This window comes from Brachionichthys hirsutus, chromosome 1 (assembly GCF_040956055.1).
Source record: "Brachionichthys hirsutus isolate HB-005 chromosome 1, CSIRO-AGI_Bhir_v1, whole genome shotgun sequence".
In the NCBI taxonomy this organism is placed as follows: domain Eukaryota; kingdom Metazoa; phylum Chordata; class Actinopteri; order Lophiiformes; family Brachionichthyidae; genus Brachionichthys; species Brachionichthys hirsutus.
The window spans coordinates 5,136,902-5,159,545 of record NC_090897.1 but is presented as its reverse complement, the minus strand read 5'-3'; positions in this window follow the sequence as shown (position 1 = coordinate 5,159,545).

Below are 22,644 nucleotides of genomic sequence, written 5' to 3'. Positions count from 1 at the left end.
ACTAAATTGCCCAAAGCTGTGAGTGTGTGTGTGGGAATGATTGTCTGTCTGTGTGTGGCCCTGCGATGGACTGGCGGCTTGTCCAGAGAGTGTACCCCGCCTCTCGCCCGTTGACTGCTGGGATAGGCTCCGGCACGACCTCGCGACCCGGTAATGGACTCAGCGGTTCAGAAAATTAATGAATGAATAATTTTCTTAATGAAGTGTAAATATAACTGGTTACATGTGTATTTATAGAAGACTGCTCTCTCTACGCTGCTTGCTGAGCTCTGTTTTGACTGAAAGGTGGTGTGGCGAAAAGTTATCCATGTCCCATAGTTTGCATGGAAAAGAGATATGTAACAAGCTGTTTATCTGACTCTGTCTTTAGTCTCCTGTACATCTGGCCTTTAAATTACAGCTGCTGAAAACCAGGAGAAATTTACAGTGATCTTGACAGGGTTTCAGTCTGGGCAAAGAGCCCAGTCCCCTTGCCTCACACAGCCTTGGAGCCCTGAACACACATGGGGGCCATTATTTGTAAAGTAGCTGCGGTGGCACCAGGGAATGATTTGAAAGGAACGTGTGTGTGTGTGTGCGCATGCTGGAACATGCAGCCCGAGTATGTTTACTCTGTGTTATCACATTCACACATCTCCAGTAAGTGGTGGGGAAAGAGTGTGCCGTGTCAAGGAGCAGATTATTGTGCTGTTTAAACCCCAAACTCCACCACCCACTCCTGTCTCCTTGAAAATGGCCTATCTTTTCAAGCATTGTAAAGCACTTGAGTGAAATGTTCACACACACGTTTATCTCACTTGTCAATTGGCAGTGAAACTCTGCCACATGTGCTTATTATAGCTGTAGATAAAGCACAGCTTTAAAAAAAAAAAAAAAAGATCTGCCTGGAGGAGAATAAATCCGAGGGATAAAAAGGGCAAAGACGAGAGAAAACACAGACGAAAACACGTGTAAACAAAGCCAAGATTTAACAGACACAAAATAAAAATCAAATATCGATAAGAGCCAAGAAAAAAGGGAGGGGGTGTTGTAGCAAAAGGGGGACGGGAGTAATAATGGCATGCATCCCCACAGAAAAGCCACTGGTTGGTTATGTCTCTGGGCTGCAGACGGACCGACTCCTCACAGTGCTGGTTGAATTAGGCTGTGGTTCCACAGCGAACCTCAGCCAGCCTCAGCAATGTGCTAAACCCAGACATGACTTATGGCTACCCACCAGAGACTTGGCCTCTAGACCCAGGACTTGCACCGCAGAGGGGGAAGGCAAATAAGGTTTCATCACAAGCATCACAAAAAAGAAAGTGGGACGACACATGACATATACGTACTCCTATGGCAACCTTCTTTAAATCGAGGTAAAGTTTCTATTCACTCGTCTTTGCATGGTCAAGCCTCGCCCAAAGGAACTGTTCTGTCCAATCGGCCGCTGCTCACATCCATGGTCAATTGCAAAGCCACAGGGCAGAGATGCTCTCCTTAAGACTCAGGACCGCAGCTTGAAGGGGATACTCCCAAGTCAGACAGCTCTGAGTACCTGTGGTTGGAACTAGTATAAGAACATCTTCTTTTAATATAATGTTTGCCATTGCTTTTTTTTATTCTGTCTCGGAGATTCAGTTTTACCAAATCCTTGAAAAGGAAATACTGCGTATTTCTAAGAAGGTTACACCAGGCCATAGCTTCATACGTGTTTAAGCACCACAATGAGAGACTGCTACATTTCTTACTAAAAGTGAAGTGGCCGAAAAAAGGAGGGAAAAAGAGAACTTTTTTGTTTCCTTTCCAGTCACAAGGCCTCAATTAAGTCTTTACATAACAAATATAACCACAATGTCACCGCTGTCTACAGCTTGCATGCTCTCCACAGTGATTTTAATGTTTTATCCACAAATTGAAATTAAAGCATGTGCTGTTTACATCATAACTTTAAACATAAGTTGATACAGCTCTTTTTCTGTTTTTTTTCAATGTCGTTCATATCATTGAAAGCAGTACACGGCTAATCAGACTCTGTTTGCGCGTCGTGCTTTGCCGCTTGACATCTTATCTGCTTTTCATGCTACAGTTATTAGACGCCGCGTCGTTAACATGCTTCAGGTTACAGTGGCTATTCATTCAGTGAGTCCTGCCTGGAAAGCATAATCAACATTATCCACTATGAAATGCCAGAAGTCAGAATTAACCATTGTTGTATGAACATATGTATGATTTTCATTATATTTCCTGAGAAACACTGGATCTTTCGCTTGACATCAGAATTATTTACCATCTCCGGTAAGATTTACAGTTTAATTTGCAGCATACAGTCATTTATTGATCTGTGGAAGCTTATTAGCAATCCCTTCCACATGGCCTCTCTACAGCATGCATCTGTCATCCCTCACATAAGCAGCAGGTTCCATTGAGAAATATATGGCTTTGTCAGTTACCCTGTGGGGAGTTAAAGAATGCCCTGCCACAATACACAGCTGTCTGGTCTATACAATGCACACATTGATACTCGCTGGTATGCCCAAGATAATCTGCATTATTGGAAAAAAAAGGCCTATCCTTTAACTGACTTTGTGGGGTCATTTTGAAAAAGTGAAATATGCTCACCGTAACCAGTAGCCGTGTCAGGCGCTGTGATAAGGTGCTGCTTACCAGAAGCTCATCTTTCAAGCTGTTTGCAAACAGACTCAGCGTGCTATACCAAATTCTCCACTTGTGCTTCTTTCATTTTTATTTTGTTTTGTTGTTAATCAATTAAAACTGACACTTGAGCACAAACCATGAATCTCCAAACCCATCGTTATTATAATTACTCATCACTTTCAGAAGCGGTAAGAGTCAATTGCCCAGACAGATGGGAAACCGTCTTCACACACACACACACACACACACACAAACATATATATATATATCCACTGAGATTCTAGAAATGAATATATATATAGATACAGGTGCAAGATTATTGTCCTATTTTCTACAAGCAGAGATAGAATCTGGTCCTAAAAATGCAGATCAGACAAACTAAAAAATAGTTTCTAAATATTTTAATGTAATAATTGTTACTTGTTAATTGTTAATAATTACTGAAAACCTGCACATTATTCTTATTTTTATTATTTCTATATACTGCTGAGAAAAGTGATAAAGATTTTGAATCAACCCGAAGCAAGCACCTTAAACATATAATTTGATGCCTGATTTGAGAAATCATGCACTGCCAATTCCACCTTTGTCCCTGCTGATACATCCGATATACAAGGAAGACATGAAATGCCATTGGCTTCATAGGCACACATTTGTTTCTTGTTTGCATTTATACAGCTTCGCTCTTACACTTTTATTGCTTATCATCATTCTTGTTTAAAGCAACATGCATTAGAGATGGAGCTGCTGGGGGGGTGGGGGGGATTGCCCTAGTTTGATGATGTGGCCTACATGAGGAAGGCTGACTGTGGTGGGTGGGCTTAGGGAAAAAAAAAACTCAGTAATTAAACTGTACAGGTGATTCATTCATAGAGAAGGCACTTCAAGGCAGTACCTGAATTTGACAACATAGCAGTAAAGATGAGTTTCACTGCAAATGCTGGTTGTAGTTGAAATGGATTGTTCTTCAGGGGTGTCCGTCCTAACTGAGACCTTGCTGCGAATATATGTATGTATATGTTTTGTATGAGAGCCTTTGATGACTTCACTTTACCCATGTGTGCATGAGCAACTACAAAATATGTCAATGTCATTTACTTCACATTCTTAATACTGGCTAAAGTGTAATCGAGCACAGAGCTGATCATGGAAAATATGTGGTAAAAAATAATGTACTTCTAAGATCAGAACTACAAGTACTCTTCCTGTTTTTTAAAAATTTAATCTGCAGGACTTTGTTTTTTAAAGAGAAAGGTTCACAACTCATCTGATCACATGCTTGTGCAGCTCCTTTATGGATCTTGACACTGCTAGGTGGACAATCGTCAGAATTGTGCTCAGTGTATCTGATAAAGACGCCCCTGATAGGAAGGAATGCCTTCCTGAATGCTACAATAGCGTAGTCTGAGCCTGACTCATTTGAGACATATTGAACCTTGATCTGAAATTGCCTAATGTCATTAACTTGACTACTCATTCTGTTTACAACCTGAAAACTACAATCTTGTGACCAGCGGTCGGGAGATGCCATTGCAAATTGTTAATGGCTTAACATTTTTTTTTTTGCCATTTTTCACTTAACAACATAGAGAGTAATTCATTATATTTGTTAGATAAATTTTTCTCAATGCTCTTTTCATTCAAATATTTAAGAATATCGTTAATCATCAATATAACTGTAACCTAATGCATACAAAAGAATCAGTCTTTTCTTTTGGTCTTACTGCCAAGAGCATTATTAAAAGCAACATGTTTGTTACAGTCCTCTGCCAAAAGTGTAAAAGAGGAGAAGAGTGAGAACAGCTGCTCTAAAATGCAAAGGATAACAAACATGGAGTTCCATATGAAGTAACGGATCTATTGACCTTAATCCCTTATCAAACAGACGACACAAAGAAGCTAGTCCCTATTCTAGTGGAATTCACTTCAAATGTTTGGTTAGAGTGGATCCACTGGGGGGTGGGGGGCGGTCCTGGCTCAGAGCTGCTATAACCTTGAGTGGGAATCCAGTTATTCCATGCACAATAATTGCACTTATTATCAGGTTATAAATCTGGTCCGTATTTGTGACATGCTCAGGTGAAGACTTTCTTTCACAAGAACATGTCAGATTGGCTTGTTCTTCATCCAGTTCTTTGAGCAGCAGACAGGAGGTTATTGGATTTCAACTTTTGCTGCCATGTAAGCTTTTTGTATTTCTTCATTTTCCTCAAACATAAAAAAACAACAACCAAGCCTCTGAAAATAGTCAGATGCATTCCAGACAGAGAGGCAAGTGGTGCCAACATGTTTCAGAAAGAACACTTGTTTGGTTTTAATCTGTGAATAAGCAATTCCAGGAGATGAAAAATAAAAAATGAAGCTCGTCATGACCTTGCTAGTGGGTACATTAAAGAGAGGAGCATTCACTAAACGTGAAATTATATGCTACCAGAGACGTGTAGTCATATCACCGGAGTCACCCCAGAGTAAACAAAAGAGTTCAGCAAGCAGGGGAGGGATTAGCATATCTCCACTTAACTTATTTTATCCTGTGAGAATCATCAATATTAAAGGGTAACGAGAGGGAGGGGAAACTGCTGACGTGGACGTTTTTGCAGCAGGGTGAACCACTGTGTTTAAGTAGAGAGATAAAGGAGCGATCTCCCTGGAATCTACAAAGAGAGTAAACACAGTCTTTTTGTATTTTCCTTCCACCATACACGTCCTCCTTATTTTGAAATGGTCTAACATATTTTGATGTCCCCACCGTGCCCGTTCCCATCCCGTCTCCATGTTCAACTGCTTCCCATAGTTAACTTGCATTGTGCAGAAATTAACATGCAAATATCGACAGTTGTTTAGAGATTTGCAACCATTGCTAATGTTTTTATTCATTCAATTCTAGCTGACTTCTGTGGCTCTTTGCAGTTGTGACACTTAATGAGGGTTACACTAACAGGGGGCTGACCTGTATTTGTGCGCCCTTGGGCTAAATGCCAACAAATATGCTGTGTTTGCCTGTCATGCCAGAGTAGGGCCGTGTGGAGCTAAATACTGCCTCAGGGCCATCGTAATCAGCATGGCGTCTTTGTCAGGTAACTGACCCTGCAAGACAGGAACAGACTGCTGATCGCTGGACTTAACTTCTGTTTGCCTCACCTGGCTGTCAAGAAATCTGTGACATTAGACAGACAGACAAAAGAAGGCGCTATCACACGCACCAAATCCTTCTTTACATTTGCTACTCAATACTATGCCTCACTGATTATGTACAGACGTTCTGAGGTACCCTTCATTGGTTGCTCTTCCTCAGGTTTATCCCATTTTTTCCATGCTTTAGATTTTTCTTATCTGAAATGAGGTTCTATGGACAGAACCCACTGTACCAACATAGCTCCTTGCTATTCTGGGTTATATAAAGAAAATTGACTTGACTTTACTGTCTCTTCTCAAGTACACATCTGTACACCCTCAAGCTCCTGGACACTTGCCAGTTAGGGCGGACATGGCACAGAAGGGGGCCTCCTGCTATCTGCCAAAAATCTAGTGCAACCTCCAGATGATATTAGTTATCGATATTTTACTAGTTGCCATTAAAGGTTTAAGAGGCTGTGATTAGACGCAAAAAACAAAGGAGATCCTTTATGCAGGGGGGGGGGTTCACGCAACGTTGTAAAACAGGGCTTAAAAGAACCCCTTTTAACGATATAAAGCTCTTCCCGGTGTGTGATGTTGTGGGGTCGTAAGAAAGGAGCTTCTGTGCTGTGGTGTTCTGCCAGCTCTCCAGGGTTTAAACCACAAACATTACAATTGCGGTAAGCATCGTTTGCTGCACTACTGCAACTCAGAGAGATTAAAGAGAAGCTCCATGTTTTATCTTCAGAAATGGATTATATGAGACCTGTTCTTTAATGCATCCATAGCGTTAAAATCAACTTATTTACTTAATTTGTAATTTTTAATGTAGAGCAGTCTTTATTTTGAGCTCCCCTTCAGAGAACCCACAGGACTCGATAGACGTGTGGTGAGATGTGTCACAGTAAACATCATGGCATTGTGTTATGTCTCACTAGGTGTCACTCAGCAAACAGGCTGAAACTTCAAATAAACATCTGTGTGGTATTGATAACTGACGACGCTCCATCTCTTTGGGAGATGCAACATTCTTGGAATTGGAATTTCCCTCTGGGATTAATAAAGTATTCTGATTCTTAACTAAAGAATGTGTGTGATGCTGTCTCCTTGTTGCCTACAGTGTATTGATCATGGTTGGCATGGACGCCGTGCAGCAAGAGATCTCGTCTGGCATCACTTCCATGTCCTCTGACCACTGTCATGACAGGAAAGCCACAAGGACGAGGAATTTTTGCAATGCGGTTATGGTAACAAGAGCAAGACCATAAACAAAGCCTCTTGGCTTCCAGTTCATCCAGTCCAACTCTCCTCATTGTTTTTCCCATTATACTGGCTTTATATTCTTTGCTTCCTCTGCCTCTCTTGCCTTTCGGTGTCTCCTTCCTCTGAAACACCCACCGAAGCCCTGGAGGATCTGGGCAGTCGGAGCATCATCATCAGAGGCCATGTGAGGTTGAGGTGAAAGATGAGATTTCCACAAAGCAACCATGACAATGCTGTCTTTTAATGTAGCCTGGAAATAGTGGCCTCACAGCTACTCTGCAGTTGACATTACAGTCCAAGTATCCGTAGATGATACGGTTTCTTCCGCTGTTTAAAAATTAGGTCAGCTTCCCCTGGATAACCTCCGTTTTGGGTTCTATCGTAAATAAATGTTATCTTCGGATATAATTTTATTGTCTTATGTGCATGTTTGCGTGTGTTCATGTTCAAAAAGATCTACATAACAAAAATAAATAGATGGAAAAGCACATTTCTTTCAATTTACCAGCGCCGTGCACTTTTTCTGTGGACCTCTGTTTACTAAGCTGCCAACAATGTATACATATTTTCTGCTACGTATTATTTAAATGAAATTAAATGCTTGCGGATTATATGGGTTAACGCTGTTATGGCTTCTCCTTGTCTTGCCCCTGGATGCCTGAGTAAAATAATGAGCCTGCCTCCACACCAGACCAGAGCTGCAGCCCTCTTTATTCAATAACTCCTGATGCTCTCTTTCTCTTTGCATCATTCACTTTTCTCTCTGTCAATTTTCTCAAACGTCCACTTCCACCTTCCTTTTAATTAATTTAGCAGTCCCCCCCCCCCCATGTTGTGCTACCTTTCCTGAGGGAGGTTCTGCCATGAATAGCCAACCTTGAAGGTTAGCGCTCAGGCCCGGCACCACGTCCCATTTGGCCCGGCTACGGTGGAAAAGCCGAGTGGTGACCACATAATGACCAGTGTCTGAGGGCCTGGTTAATTTTTCATGTTCAAACTGGCGGCTGACTCACAGGCCCAGACTTGTGATAATGTAAGGCTTGTCAGGCTCTCCGGGGGTCATAAAACACAGTAACCTGAGCCTCTGATCTCTTTTACACAATTTACACCAAGTCCTGTGTGATATCCACTTGTTGACAGACTCGCTAAACCGTCTTAAAATTATACTTTTCTTGACAATTTCTTTTGTCTGTATTTTGTATTAAAAAAACAACTCAAATTGATTATTTTAGATATATATTTTTAAGGTGCTAAATTTTCAAAATCTTTTTCTGCTTAACCAAAAAAGCATTTGTCCTCTTTGAATGCCCCTTTTTCATATGATCTGACAATCAGAACCTCTGGCCTGTTGCCATTGGTTCACAAATGCGAGCTTACTTGCATTGCCCTCTGACCTGTGCTCCCCGAGGAGCAACTCCTCCTGCTGCAGGCCCCATGGAGTCAGTCTCCCTCCCAGCACGGTGATGCTACTGTTCACTTGAAGCTGTATGGATTTGTTCCAACAAACTGTAAGCCAATCAAACTTCCAGTAAGGCAAAACATATTACACCTAAAATGTATTAGGAACATCCATCTTGGTGCTATGTGGCAAAGAAATAGAAATATAGTTTTGGGAGGCCTTCTAAATGAAAAGTTGGCTATCCCATGTGTGGGTGACTTCAGACTTTAAATAGGTTAGTGGGAAGAGTGCAGCAAACCTGAATGTGTTGTGCCATCTAGATACACTAATTACTTGTAGGTATAAAAAGAATAAGGCACACAGATGAGCAGGAGTAAGAAAAATAGACCACCTCTATGGTGACCCATATAATCCATTACGTATATAAATGCAAAACTCACTATGTGTTTGTGGGAAGTTGGTAAGTTCACAACTGTCAGGATTCTGTTACTGTTGGCCTTTGCATTTGTGACTGTCCTTTTACATCCTCATGAATAGGATATATATTTATACAGTGTATACTGTATATAAATCCAGACTGAAGAATCAATTTTAAACCACACATAAAGCTCACCAAGAGCTGCACGCCGCTAAATATGTTGCCAAAGAAAATGTTTGAATTCTATTTTTTAATAATGACTATGAGTGATCACCTTTGCACCATGTTATAATGATCTCATGAGCGCTCTGCCAGATTAGTTATAAATAACACATAATGCATGCATTCAAGACGCGCACTTGTATTTGCTGCGGGATAAGCCAGCACATACGAGGATGTTAAAATGGCACATCTGAGAAATCTCAGGAAATTGCCACTATTTGCAGTAAATCAGGAGTGCAAAGGCGGTGTAGTGGTTACTACTGTCGCCTCACAGGAAGAAGACTCAGAGTTTGAATCCAAACTCCAGGCCTTTCTTTGTGCAGTTGGCATGAACGTTGCAGCCATAGGTTCCCAGTGTTCCCAGTGTCAGCTGGAATAGGCTCCAGCAAGCTTGCAAAGAATGTTTGTTTTGCCAAATCAACTGAATAAAGATTTCATTTGCAATATTGTCTGTGAGTCTTCCTAAATATATTAATAGGTTTGGTGACACCAGCAAGGGGATTAGAACTGGTGAAGAAGCTGCAGTACTTCATCCTGCTGGTGATGTCCAACATACAATATCAGGTATGTTATCAGCGTTCCTAACAGACGGACATAAAGTCCTTGCTATGTCTAATGCTTCCAGCTGGAGCACGATGCTCAAAAAGTTTAGACTTGATTTCTCTGCAATCCTGAAGAATAACAGGTGCTAAGAGAGAGAGATAGAGAGAGAGAGAGAGATAACAGGCTTATCCAGAAGCTGCTACGGATCCAGGAGTCTTTGAATTAACAGTTGTGAAACACATCCTCGTGATACCAATCAGTGGTAGAGTAGATTGGGTCACGACATCTTCTTAGTGGTCAGCTGCTAATGATCATTTTGGCCAGTATCAAATGCCACTGAAATAAATCGTATATCACAGGAACCGCAAAATCTCCAGTGGACATAAACCTATCAGAGAGTACTGTGCTGAGAAGCCTCACGTCTTGCTTGAAATGACTCTCTGTGGCTTTTAAGTTAGAGAAACAAAGACTGATCATCTGCTGGTCAACGAAACTGGAATTTTTCTTGAGGTCTTCTGATGAAAGCCTGTTGGTTCTGGTAATTTTTTTATCTTTTCACACGTGCAACATAGCCGCGACCTTGGTGGAACTACCTTGTGGCTTTTGGAACGTCTGTCAGCGAGTGAATGAAGCCTGTGCAACAAAATACGAGACACACTTCATTCTTGAGTGGTGCCATCAAACACTTTGAGCAGTTTCCTCACAGCCGCAAAAACAGAGTGAAAGAACGTTTTTGCCTATTTTGTAACGTTCATTTGGACAGTTTGGCTATAATTGATGGGTAGCGTGTCACAGATCAATGCCAATTTCTCAATTTGCCACTTTGTTAATGAGAAATAAATATTTAGCATGGGAAAAATACATCTGGAAACTCTGATGGGCATGATATATGCATCTGTGCTGTGGGTTTCTCATTGGACTGGCTGGTATGTGGAGTTGTGTTACAGCAGCGGCTGGAAATCAAACGCAAAACATGACGCAAAAGAGGACAACCTCAACGGGGGTTGTAAAGGGGGAGGATAACCACACCAGTTTTGAGTTTGTGGCTGCATGGCAGCTGCCAAAGCTGACATAGACTCAGTAATAAACCCAAATTCCAGCCTGTTAATTCACTGTATCTATAACAGAAAACTGTATCATGCGTAGGATATTTATGTGATTGGAGCAATGGCAGATTCCTGTGCACCACTTATGGAGAGAAGAAGAGATTGTTGTCATTTTTTTAAGGCGGTGTTTAGACACTGTACATGCAACCTGGTTGTACATCTAACTCAGCTCTGTTTAAATGCCCTTAGGATTGCAGTGGATGTGGATTTAATGTGGAATTTGTTTTCTTTTAAGAGATAGACAATTTAAAGACAGGTGGAATTACATGACCTGAAACCTCTTGGATGAGAAGGGAAACGTCTTTGAGCCTTTCTTACAAGTCCAGTTGACTCTATATGCAACACAGAAATCCATTGGAGACATTCTTCAATCCTTTTGTTGCAGACTTGCACTAACAGGACTGTATTTGTCGACATCCTCGCACCACACGATGACATCCCATTCGTTGTCCGACTGTATTATGTAGCACAAATCACAACCGATTAGTTTCATGTTAGACAAATAAGCCAGAGGGAAACTGCCAACCTCAAAGGACACTTAATTTGCGTATGTCTGCATTTATGAGTTATTTGAGCACGAGGGTGGGGGATGAGGAGCTGTCAGAGCCTCGTCTCATTTGCAGGTGGGTCCTCCATTCGTCAGGGCTTAAGTAGTTTTCCAACAGTACATTGACCTTGAGTGCCTGGTATCGATTTCCTGTGGTACCACACCGAGAGGGGTCGTTATCACATCGCCCCTACCGTAAGGCACGATCAGGAACAGATTCCTGAAATCTTGATGCAGTGTTGATGGATCACCAGCCTCTGAAGACCATCCATCTTCGTACACCGTAGCAAGGGTGACACCTGCACTGAATTTATCATCATAGAAGCAACTGACTGGGATGCATTGTTACAGTGTGAGATAAAGTTCCAGGCTGGTACAAACGAATAGAGAATCACGTGTACTACGCCTGACCTTAGCGGAGACTCGTATCACGCTGCCTCCCTTAACTCATACCCGACATTCCCATTTGCTATAGCTACAGAGTTCCCGCGATTACAGCGAGGATAACATTTAGATTGCTGATCTGACAAGATAATATATGATGAGATAAGACTGTGTCAAGATATAGTTGCTCAGCTGCATATTAAACGCGTACACAGTGGAGCTACTCACGCGGTTCGTCCAGGCGTCCTCTGTCTAAACCTGTGACCAGAGTTTGAAGGAAAAGAAAAGATTTGACTTTCCACGACCTGTTCATTGGATTTTTGGGATGGATCACCTGCAGTCCTATCCCTATCACATGTTAAAGGCTAAAACAAGCCCCTTTTTTTTGACATTGTGCCTTTTTCATATAAGATCTGTTTGAATCGCATCACAGATTTTCCATGTTCCTCATCCTCCTGAGGTAACACGCCTGACTATCACCGTAATTGTTTCAGCGGGAGCAGTCTCTTGTGGCATCCAGACCACAGCTCAGATCCTCGACTGCAGGCCTCATGTGGAGAAGGGGGGGGGCTTACAAGCTTTATCCGCCAGGAGAACATGCCCTCAGCACAATGCTCCTTTTCACTGAATTCCTCCAGAGGCGTCACACAAACACACCCTGAGAGTGAGCTCGGGCTTTGGGCGGATGCACACACACACGCAGAAAGAGAGAGTGAGACATGGGCATTCAAGATCTCCCATACATCCATCTCCCTATTTCATTAACTCTGACAGCAAAAGAGATTAATGCAACGCACCACTAATAACAAAAAAGCAGCACCTAGAGCCCAAAACTTCTCAATATGCAGATGCTCTTCTCCCAACATCTTCATGTTAAGACTTGGATTAGGCTGCATCAAAGACGAGACCGTAATCAATTGATTTTTTTTTATTTTTTATCTGGGGTCTTTCACCAAAAGCAAAACTTCAAATTCATCTTACTTTCTCGTTACATCTGAAGTTTCTAATACACGTATATTGATATATATATTTATATGTCTCGAACAAGCATTTTCTCTATTTTATTTAAAAAGGACTATTCTAACACCATATATGATATTTATCCAAATAATTTCACAAAGAACTGAAAAGTTTATTACTGTATAAAGTTTGCATCAACGCTATCGTTATTGTACAAAACAGATTCCTTTGCAAATGCTAATTCACCCATTTTCTGTCTTCTTTGAAATGTTCCCCTTTGATCCACTCGGTTTGACACAAGACTGGCCCCCCTTCTTACCGGCTCGATTGAGAGCCCAAAGAGACAGGGCTAATCTATTCACACGTAGAGGATGGCCCAGGCCATGCTCCAGAGCGCTGCGCTTTGATAAGGACTAGCTTTGAATGATTACTTAAACTATTGATTGACATTTGACGGCAGGAAAAAAATAAAAATAAGAAAGAGATATAAAATCAATGAATCACTTCTATAATACTTAAAAGGACATGTTTATGGATCTGGGTGTCTCAGGGGTTTCCTTTCTTGTTACCGTAAGATGGATTCTCATTTGAATATCAGAATTTCCTTGCATTTCAAAATAAATCTGTTTCATTATTAATAAACCTTTTTTAATATACAGTTAAAGATAATTGGCCAAATTATGTATGTTCTGGCTGCATGAAGGCATTTCAGACAGCACAGCTCCAAAGGTAAAGCAAAGGGCTTATAAATAGACCTACTGGCGTGTGTTTGCATATTTTCCTTCATATTTGTGGTGTAAGCGTGGTAAAATAAATACAGAAATAAAGGCATGGGGCTGGATGGGTTTGCAGTGGTTCTTCCTGTTTCCACTTGTGGTGTCCTTGTCTGTGGTCTGCTTCTGGCTGGGATGGCTGTTGTTAGAACAGCCTCCTTCCACCAATTATTCACTCTGTGCACCACATAATTCAACCAGGGATGTACAGATCACCCCTAAAGAAACTAGTGTACATGGCGCTGCTCATTTCCTCCAGTCTGATGGGGAGGGATGAGCAGCAAGTGACCATGTTCTGATTTGAAACATTTAAATCTGTGGCCTTCCTTCCCCCTATCTTTGCTGTGCTTTGTCTTCCTGTGTCTTCTCTTGCACAGCATAGTTTGAACAGCTTTTCAATTGTGCGGCATCTGTAATTATTACTGGGGTGAAATCTCTCCAGTTTGTCTACGATGGAAAACAGTAGAATGTAAAAACGTCTGATTACTTAGATATAGTTTTCACAAAATAGTTTTTTTATATTTCTTAAATTAAAAAAATAATCTAAGTACAACTTTTGTTGCATGCGTTAATATCCCAAGTGTAAATTAGATGGCATACACCATCTGTTTAATAGATTGCCCTGTTTCTCTCTGTGCATCACTGACCTACATGTCTTCACCCACCCGAAAGCCAGCTTTCTACCCTTCTCTGTTTCCATCACTGGCCTCCTTGGAGGCTCTGGCCGCAGCTCCCACTGTGCTGGAACGCAGCATAGAAAGGATGCTGGAAGGGGAATAGACGGATAAGGGCCACTTAGAGTCTTAGAGGATGGCAAAAAAATATTCTCCAGAGACAGGGTGGCTTGGTGATCTCTGTGGGTCTATGTCTATTTTTTTATTTGCTCACCCACTCTGTCTTTGTTAATTTTGCTTGCCAGTTGTCATCTTTTCTTTATTTACACTCAATAAAAATACAAACAAAGCGCTTTCTTTTTGTGACAATTTTACCAAGTTCAAGAAAATATGTATTTTATTCTCAGTTTAGTCATACATTTAAATACATGTATATATATATATATATATATATATATATATATATATTTAAGAGCATTTGCCAGAGACCAGCCACCCAACCAGCTCTATTATACCCATAATTAGACTGGGTGGGCAAATACTTCCATTCAAAAGGTGTGAGTCACATGACTCCTGATCTCACTGCACCAGGTGCATGGCAGATGTAGCAATGAGTAAGCTCTGCATCCCAAATGCAGTTTCTTTTTTTATTGGTACACCTGTAGAGTGATTTGCAAAACCATCATACATACTAACAAAACAACTGAAATCACATATAACGGTTCTATCAAATATTATAGTGATAATATTATGTTTACTATTGATCTGAGGCCCCACTCACCCCTCTGTTTTTCTTTAATCCATTACGTGCCACTCGTGACACTGGATAGACACCAGAACCGTTCGCTTGCCACTGTGTGTTAGTTCAGAATGGAGCCTTCAGCTCCATGCCCAGCAGCCGTCTGTGATGGGTACTGGCCGAGGCCCAAGCCTCACGCCCACCCCAGACATATGGGAATGCAGTTTGAGTCTGGTGTCACCTCAGGATAAGCTGGAGTCGGCTACTCATTTTCCGAACCTTTCAGTCTGCTGTCATTCCTGCCACGCTGTCTCGTTTCCATTTCACCAACACTTCATATAAGCCTGGACTTCATATTCTATTTACCTTCTTAGACTTTACTGTTTATTTCATGATACTTGTTTTTAACTCAAATTTGTAGGCTTTTTTTTTGGTTAGCCTGGAGTTAGAGAGGAAAAATATATGTCCAGAGTGGAAACAATTTTCTTCTTTCAAAATTTTATTTGACATGTATTAACTATACAGTGTTGATTTTTTTTAAAGGACAGGTTTGGGCAGTTTTAGGTAACAATCAGCTTCATTTAAAAAAGAAATTTCCAAGAAAAACATCTACATGCCTTTTTTACAGGCACCTTTTACATTATTGTTATATTTATCCTCCGTCCATCCAGCCATCCATTTTCTTGTCGATGAGATGACCTCAATCGTCTCGTCTACAGTTGCTTCATCAGCCTTGTGGGTCGCGGTTGTTGCTGGAGCCGAACCCAGCTGACCACATGCGAGAGGTGGGGTACACCTTGACCCTTGTCACAGGGCCTTGTGTGACCTGCAATGTACAAATGTTGCAGTGAACATCCCAATAAGTAAATTAACATTAAAATAACATACAAGTGTCAACGCTACTAAAAGCACCCAACTTCTCCGAAAAATGTGTGTTTTCTGCCACAGTATGGAATGTACAATTGTTGAACTGTAGCTGTTTATGTTGAGAGCAAAGATGGATATAATATACGCTAGTGTCAGGGAAGAAATATGCAATGGCAAGTAGAAGTGCAAATGTCATCCTTCAGAAGAACCATTCAAGTCTCAAGGCTTTCTAATTGACTGGCTGGTGTTCTCCTGCCTCCATCTATCCTGCGGTCCCCATGGAGAGCAATCAGATGGATTGTGTAAACTGGCCCCTAATCAAGACCACCACTAATGAGAATGCACTGTTAATGACCAAATAATGTGTGTGCATGTGTGTGTGTGTAATTGGTTTCATAGGTCAATGTGTTGGTAAAGTGGCGAATGTACGATCTTGGAAAGAACGAGCAGTTTCTAAAATAAAGATATTATTTATTTTAGCACAGAAATTAAGTCACTAAAATGGCATTTGAAGTGTAAAGCCTTGCTTGTAGCTGAAATCAAAAAGATTTTGTCAGTCCACCATCCGGAGGGCGACTCAAAAAACATTACAGTCATTAGTGTCAAGTTCATCGCATCGTGGGCGGCAGGTAAAGGCAGGGCCATCGTGTGCTCACTCTCGATACCACATGTATGTAATGCCACCTCGCTGTCAAGAAAGGGATCAGAGCTTGTGCAGAATGTGGAGCACAAACTACTGGATATAGCTAAACTCACCTCTGGGTCAGCGCAAAAATTAGTTGCTGGGCAAAGCAAACACGTTTATGTATCTTGGGTATAATGGGGCATGGAAGGAGGTTTGGCATGCGATCAACAATTGTCAAGGTGTTTTAGTGGATTGGGAGATTGGGAATGGAGCTTTATAGGAGGTTAAACCTCTCAATTTGCCAGTTCATACAGCTTCCAACCCTCACAGATGAGCTATGGGCATTGAAGCAAGAATGAGTGTGTTGATACACCCCACAGAAATAACTTTCCTCTCAGTTTGGCTCCGCCTTATCAATAGGGCGAGGAGCTGGGGCATCTGGGGGCAGGGGGGGAGTTTGGAGTATAGCCCTTGCTACTTCATGTCAAAAGGAGCCAGCTGAGGTGGCTCGGGTATCTAATTGAGATTCCTCCTGTGTGCCTGTCTTTGGAGGTTTTCTGGGCATGCCTAACTGGGAATGTAGCCAGATATTGCTGAAGGGATTACATATCTCAGCTGGTCTGAGAACACCCCAGGAGGCGCTGGAGAATATCACTGAGAAAGCTACATCTTGAATGCCTTCATAGACCCTATAGTAAAAAAAGAAAAAAAAAGATCCATCAGAAAAGAGTCAAAATGACCCTTTATAAGAACACTGATGACTGTTTGAATTTAAAATAGTTAATGGGACGTGTTCCAATGTTTGATCAGTAGCAAATCAGCAGGCCACCTTTAATCCATGTTCCTATGTGGTGCTTTGTCTTACTGCTATTGGAACTAAAATGTAGGATCTAATTTCTTGCTATGCAGAGTTGAACATGTAACTGTTTTCTATGTTAGACAAGCAGCTGTTTAGTATCTGCATTATTTGCTGAACAACGCAGGGCCAGCTGGCATGGGTGCAGGCACAGCAAAAATGCAGAGGTCATGGAAGTTTAGGATGAAATTTAATTTCTTGGCTGGTAGAAGCAAAATCCATAATCCACTGGCACTGACTGGACAGCAATGGCCTTGTGTTTGAAACCTTATGACTACCAGTACTTTGAATTTAAATATTATCCAATGTAGTGAACTGGACTATGCGTGTGTGCGTGTGTGTGGCTGTGACGATACAGTGGGGTACATGATCAATCTGATCTCAATCTCCTGTATCACACCACAATCTAGTTCATCCCCAGAGGATCTCTTAAGACCTGTTTAAAATTGTAAACATGGAAGCGCTTAAATAAACTGCCAGGAATATCATACTCTTATACTTTGGTGAGCTCGGTGTCCTCATGAGAGCATAGAAGTAGACACCCATTAAGAAAATGCTCTGGATGACCATTTGCCGGTCTCCGATACGCCTCTAACAGTATAGGATATTGCGTTAAATACCGGTAGGTCCTTTCCGAGCTGACTGCACTTCGTCTCTGGAACAGATTAGACAGCAGGCAGCAGGATCTTTGGTGAAGGAGTACGCTCCTTTCTACCACAAGAGAGACAACTGAGAGGAGTAATCCATCACTACTTTTGTAAATGCCCTCTCGCAAGGGGATGCACAGCTAATGACTGCTTTGGTAGAGATGGGGATGGAGCTCTCGGGTATATCGGGGCCTTTTCCTGAGGTATAGGCTGAGATTTGGGGTCTGGATGTGATTTTTATTGTCCGATTGAAGATAATGGTAGAATGAAGGGTGCAATTGAACTCTGGGATGGGGGGGGGGGTAATAAAACGTTTGATGAGGTCTTAGTTTTAAGGCACAATTTTAGTGATTGCTGCTTTCTTGCTCATCAACACACCAGGCCTTAACCAGAGAGCTGCTCTGGCTGGGTTATGCTCCTCTACTCCACACTGCGTAGGGGCCAGGGAAGGGGGGAAGGGAACTGAAGATTGATGTCCTTTGGTGACACACACTGCTCAGGGTCTCATGTAAATGGAAAAAATGAGATGTTTAAAAGTCTGGCAGGGAAATCAAGCGCTCTTTAAATCCTCTGCTAGTCAGCCAGCGTAACAGCATTATAACTGCAGTTCGGTATGATAATGCCATTAATGACAGTAAAATGTCTCGTTTTTAGCAGACTTGCCGACTTTTATTTTGCATCTGTCTAGTATTTAGCCGTTTGAAGTACAGCATACATAGCAGTGCATGAAAGGCTTTGACGGGCTAAACGCTCTTTTTACTGGCCGTGAGTGAATTTGATATGACCTGAAGAAGCCCAACTTTGATGACCACAATTATTATAAAAACCTCTTATATATTATGTTTTCCAGGTTGTTCTCAAGTTAATCTCTGTGCGCCGAGTCAAAAATAAACTACCATGGTCTTTCTCTTATATATATATTATTTGTGCGGACCAAGGCAGGTAAGAACCCAAAAGCTCGACAGTAGCAGGGAAATCCAGAAACTGAGCTTTATTGTTTGTTACAGGGTAGTCAGCCCAAACCAGTGGACAAATCCAGATAGGGGCTGGCAATGAGGCAGTTCCAGAAACCAGGCAGAGTTCATAAACTGGGCAACCAGAAAGAACAGACAGGGAGATCCAAAGGAGCAGGCAAAGAGACAGAGTCCAAGGGTCAGGCACGGTTAAAACACAGGGGGTCAATTCAGAACACTAGAATTTAGGAATCATCGCTAACAATCTGGCAGGGGTGTGTTGTCTGAGCTGAGTATATGCAGTGTCCGGGCTGATGACAGATTAGCTGCAGGTGAGCCTATAGGAGCACAGGTGACCGGAATGAGCTGATTGCAGGAGGAGGATCTGGAAGACATGAGAAGTTAATGCTTGGAAAAGCACAGGCCCACCTCAAGCTATGACAACTTTGTCTTGATTTTAATTGTTTAAATTCTCCATTGCAAACACTGGTTATGTTACTTTAAAAATAAATTGACGAGAATATAATTTACAATTCATTCTTAATACAAATATAAAATTACATTTGAATGGTACAAATATAGTCGGTCAAATATACTTTATTTCCCTCAATTTAGATTTGAACAACATGTTTTTGGAGGTTCTTATAATGTAATTAAATGTTTAACTCTTCTACTCATTAGACCAGAACACAGTATAGTTACATAAATGTTGTTTTCTACTGAACCATGAAACTGTGTTATCTCCTCTGTAATGGCTTCACTACCATCATGACACTTGCAATATACTGATTAGAGATGGTTGTCACTGCCGGACATCCCTGTTCAACACTTGAACCCCGGCTCGCCCTCATCAACCAACCAATCCCAAAAACAACACTACGGGAGATGACAGCACTGCTGTGTAAACCACAGATACCCCTCTCCCACCTGAGCACAAAACCAAGGCCCACTACAGTAGAATTTCATCCAGGGAAAGATTAGGCTTTTTCTAAACTAACCCTTGGTCATTGGTCTTGCAGGGAGGAGCCTGGCTAAGGCAGATCACAGGACTGTAATGAAAAGAGCTTAACTGCACAGCGGCTGCAACGACAAACTGAATAACTATTCATTAGAACTGATTATTTTCATTTCTTGTACCATGTACACAATTACAAGAGCTTTTTTTTTATTGCATGAGCATTCGTGGAATAATGTTCTTCACCAGCATTAGTAAATTATTTGGAACAATATACCCTCCGGATTACGATGTTTGTTCACCACAGAAAGCCGTCCTATTAAATCTCGTCAAACAACCCATATCAATGTCTTCTCCAGCCCACTCTCCTCAGAAATACACGCTGCTTATTCTATCTGGTCTGGGCCAGAGCCAAAAACCTTCTAGCAAATCCTAAATTCATGTAACAAGATCTGGATGTTCAGACGCATGCCTACCACAATAAATAGGCATCATGTAGAGAGAGAAAATAGGGGAGGCAGGGGGACGGCAGTAAAGCTTGTCAAGATGTAAGCCAGCAGTGAGAGGTAATCTTAGAATCTTAAAGGCTCCATGGCCTGGAGGGGCCCTGCCCCCCTGATGCGCAGCATTTGGCCCCAACCCAAATCGTTAAGACAAACATCATGTCTTCTTCAATTAGACACATTTCTTACTTGGTTGGCAGTACATAGTACTACACACAGTGAATTTCTGTAAGATAGACAGGGTGCTTACTCAGTTTTGACTATGAATTATTTCTTACCCAATTGAACCCTTCTGGGAAATTATGTGCTTAAAGTCTGTAGTTTAGGAAATGAGCAGGATTTACAGTTGTTTGTCTGTTTTTATCTTGCTGTCTGGCAGCAGGTGAAGGTGTGAAGACAAATATCTCCCAGTGGTAACAAGGCTGGTTGAACATGCAATGCATATCCTTTGTCACCTCCCCTTATCTCGTGTCCAAGTTACATCCAAACCCTCTGCATAATGTTTTCATTACTTGGGCCATGTTCGTCTTTTAATGGGAGGTGCAAATGAAATCACTTGTTCAGCTGCCAAAAGAAGTAGAGCTGCATAATGTGAAACACCATTGAATGCTTTGGACATCTTCCATCCATCCATCCATCGTCATCCGCTTATCCGGGGCCGGGTTGCGGGGGCAGCAGCCTATGCAGGGAACATCTTAGCTTTTGTTTTCCTATAATATAATGTCTTATATAATTTTGTATTGTTAATTAACACTAGCTTCATGCAATTTTTAAATCCTGCTTTTGTTTAATTCGCAAAAATTCAAACATTACCGTTTGGAATGTATTCAGAAAGAGCCAATAAATCGGAAGTCGAATGGAAACGGCATCTTTTATATATATATATATATATATATAAACTGTTACAAGAGCTTTGTGCTACATATGGAACATGTCTAATTATCACCTACATGTGCAATGATGTGAGGTGAGTAATGGATGGTTAAATGTCATAATTAAAATGAGCATCAGCACCTTGATGCCATTGAGGCTGTTTATATGTACGAAGCTTGTGGGAACAGGTTCCTTGGGGGGTCACCCAAGTTGCTTAAGAGCAAAGAAACACCATCTCAGTAGATGTAGCATTTACAGTAAAATTAGCTCCTCCTGTTCCCTATAATATAGTTTTCCTGACTTGATGACGTGTGTCTGGACGCAGGCTTGCGTCTCTCTTAGGTCCGCCGGAGCACAATGGGTTAAACCCAGAGACTTCCTGTCTTGGCAGCGATCCCAGACAAGGACAAGCCTCTGCATGTAGAGGTGCAGACAGTGAAACATCTATGTAGCGGCATTGTGAAACACACACACAGTTCACAATAATCTATCTGCAAAACATCCACACAACAACATAACACATGTATTAATGCCAAATGTAAATGTATAATGCAAGCCTTTCATTCAGCAAACTATCAAGTAAAATAAAATGTTAGAAGTGTTGCTGCACACAGAAAATATGAATCAGTTAAGGGATTTAAGTGCGTTGAACCCCTATTTGTATATCGTGCCTTCTTCAAATCCAATTAAAGCAAATTAAAAGCCACATGTCTAAAAATATAGCTGTTCATGCCCATACTGTTAGAAAGTTTTGTTTTCTCGTCAAGAATAACTGTTGCAGAAAAACTGGACTTTGCTCTTTTCTTCTGGGATCAAATTGTCTGTTGAATTATCACCAACGGTTATCCCTCAGCTTTTGGCAGAGCCGAGCAGCCGTGCTGCCGCTTTGGCCGCTGCACCACACTAATAGTCTCTATACTATTCAGACTGGACCAAACTGCCAACCAAAGCAATCGCTTTGCTTTTGAGATTAACAACTTTGCCATGCCAGTACTGTCCCCAGTACTCCCACCCCCGAGTCCCAACACGGTCCAGAATGCTAAGTATTATAAACTGAATGTGCAAATCTGACTGAGTGAAGAATATATTCATTAAAATCTGCATGAAGCAACAACAGCACTATTAAAAACTGAAGATTTAAATTTACACCATCCATTCATTCGTGTTCTTCAACGAAGGGGCAGGAAAGAAGCCCAAGTATCCGTTTACCCAGCCAACTACTCCAATCTACCCCAGGGTCTGATGCCCAGAATACCTCAACAGGGAGACGTCCTGGCAAATACGAGAACCCCCACAGCTGACTCCGCTCGATGTGGAGGAGCAGTGGCAGTGATTGAACTCCTCACTAGCTCAATCCGCTCATATCCACAATCTTGTGCTTTTATTCATTTCCCAGAGTTCATGATCGCAGGTGAGAGTGGGAAATGTTGATTGACAAATAAAATGAGAGGTTCGTCTTGTGGCTTAGTTCCATTTTCACCTCAACATAACAATAAAACATTAGCATCACTGCTGAGGTTGTCTCCCACTTCATTATTTCCTCAACAACTTTTACTTTAAAAAGTGACTATTGAAACTTTCAGTCATCTACTTAGTCAGGCTGCTGATTGATTTAATCCCCCCGCTCTGCTGTCGCTCTTCTATTT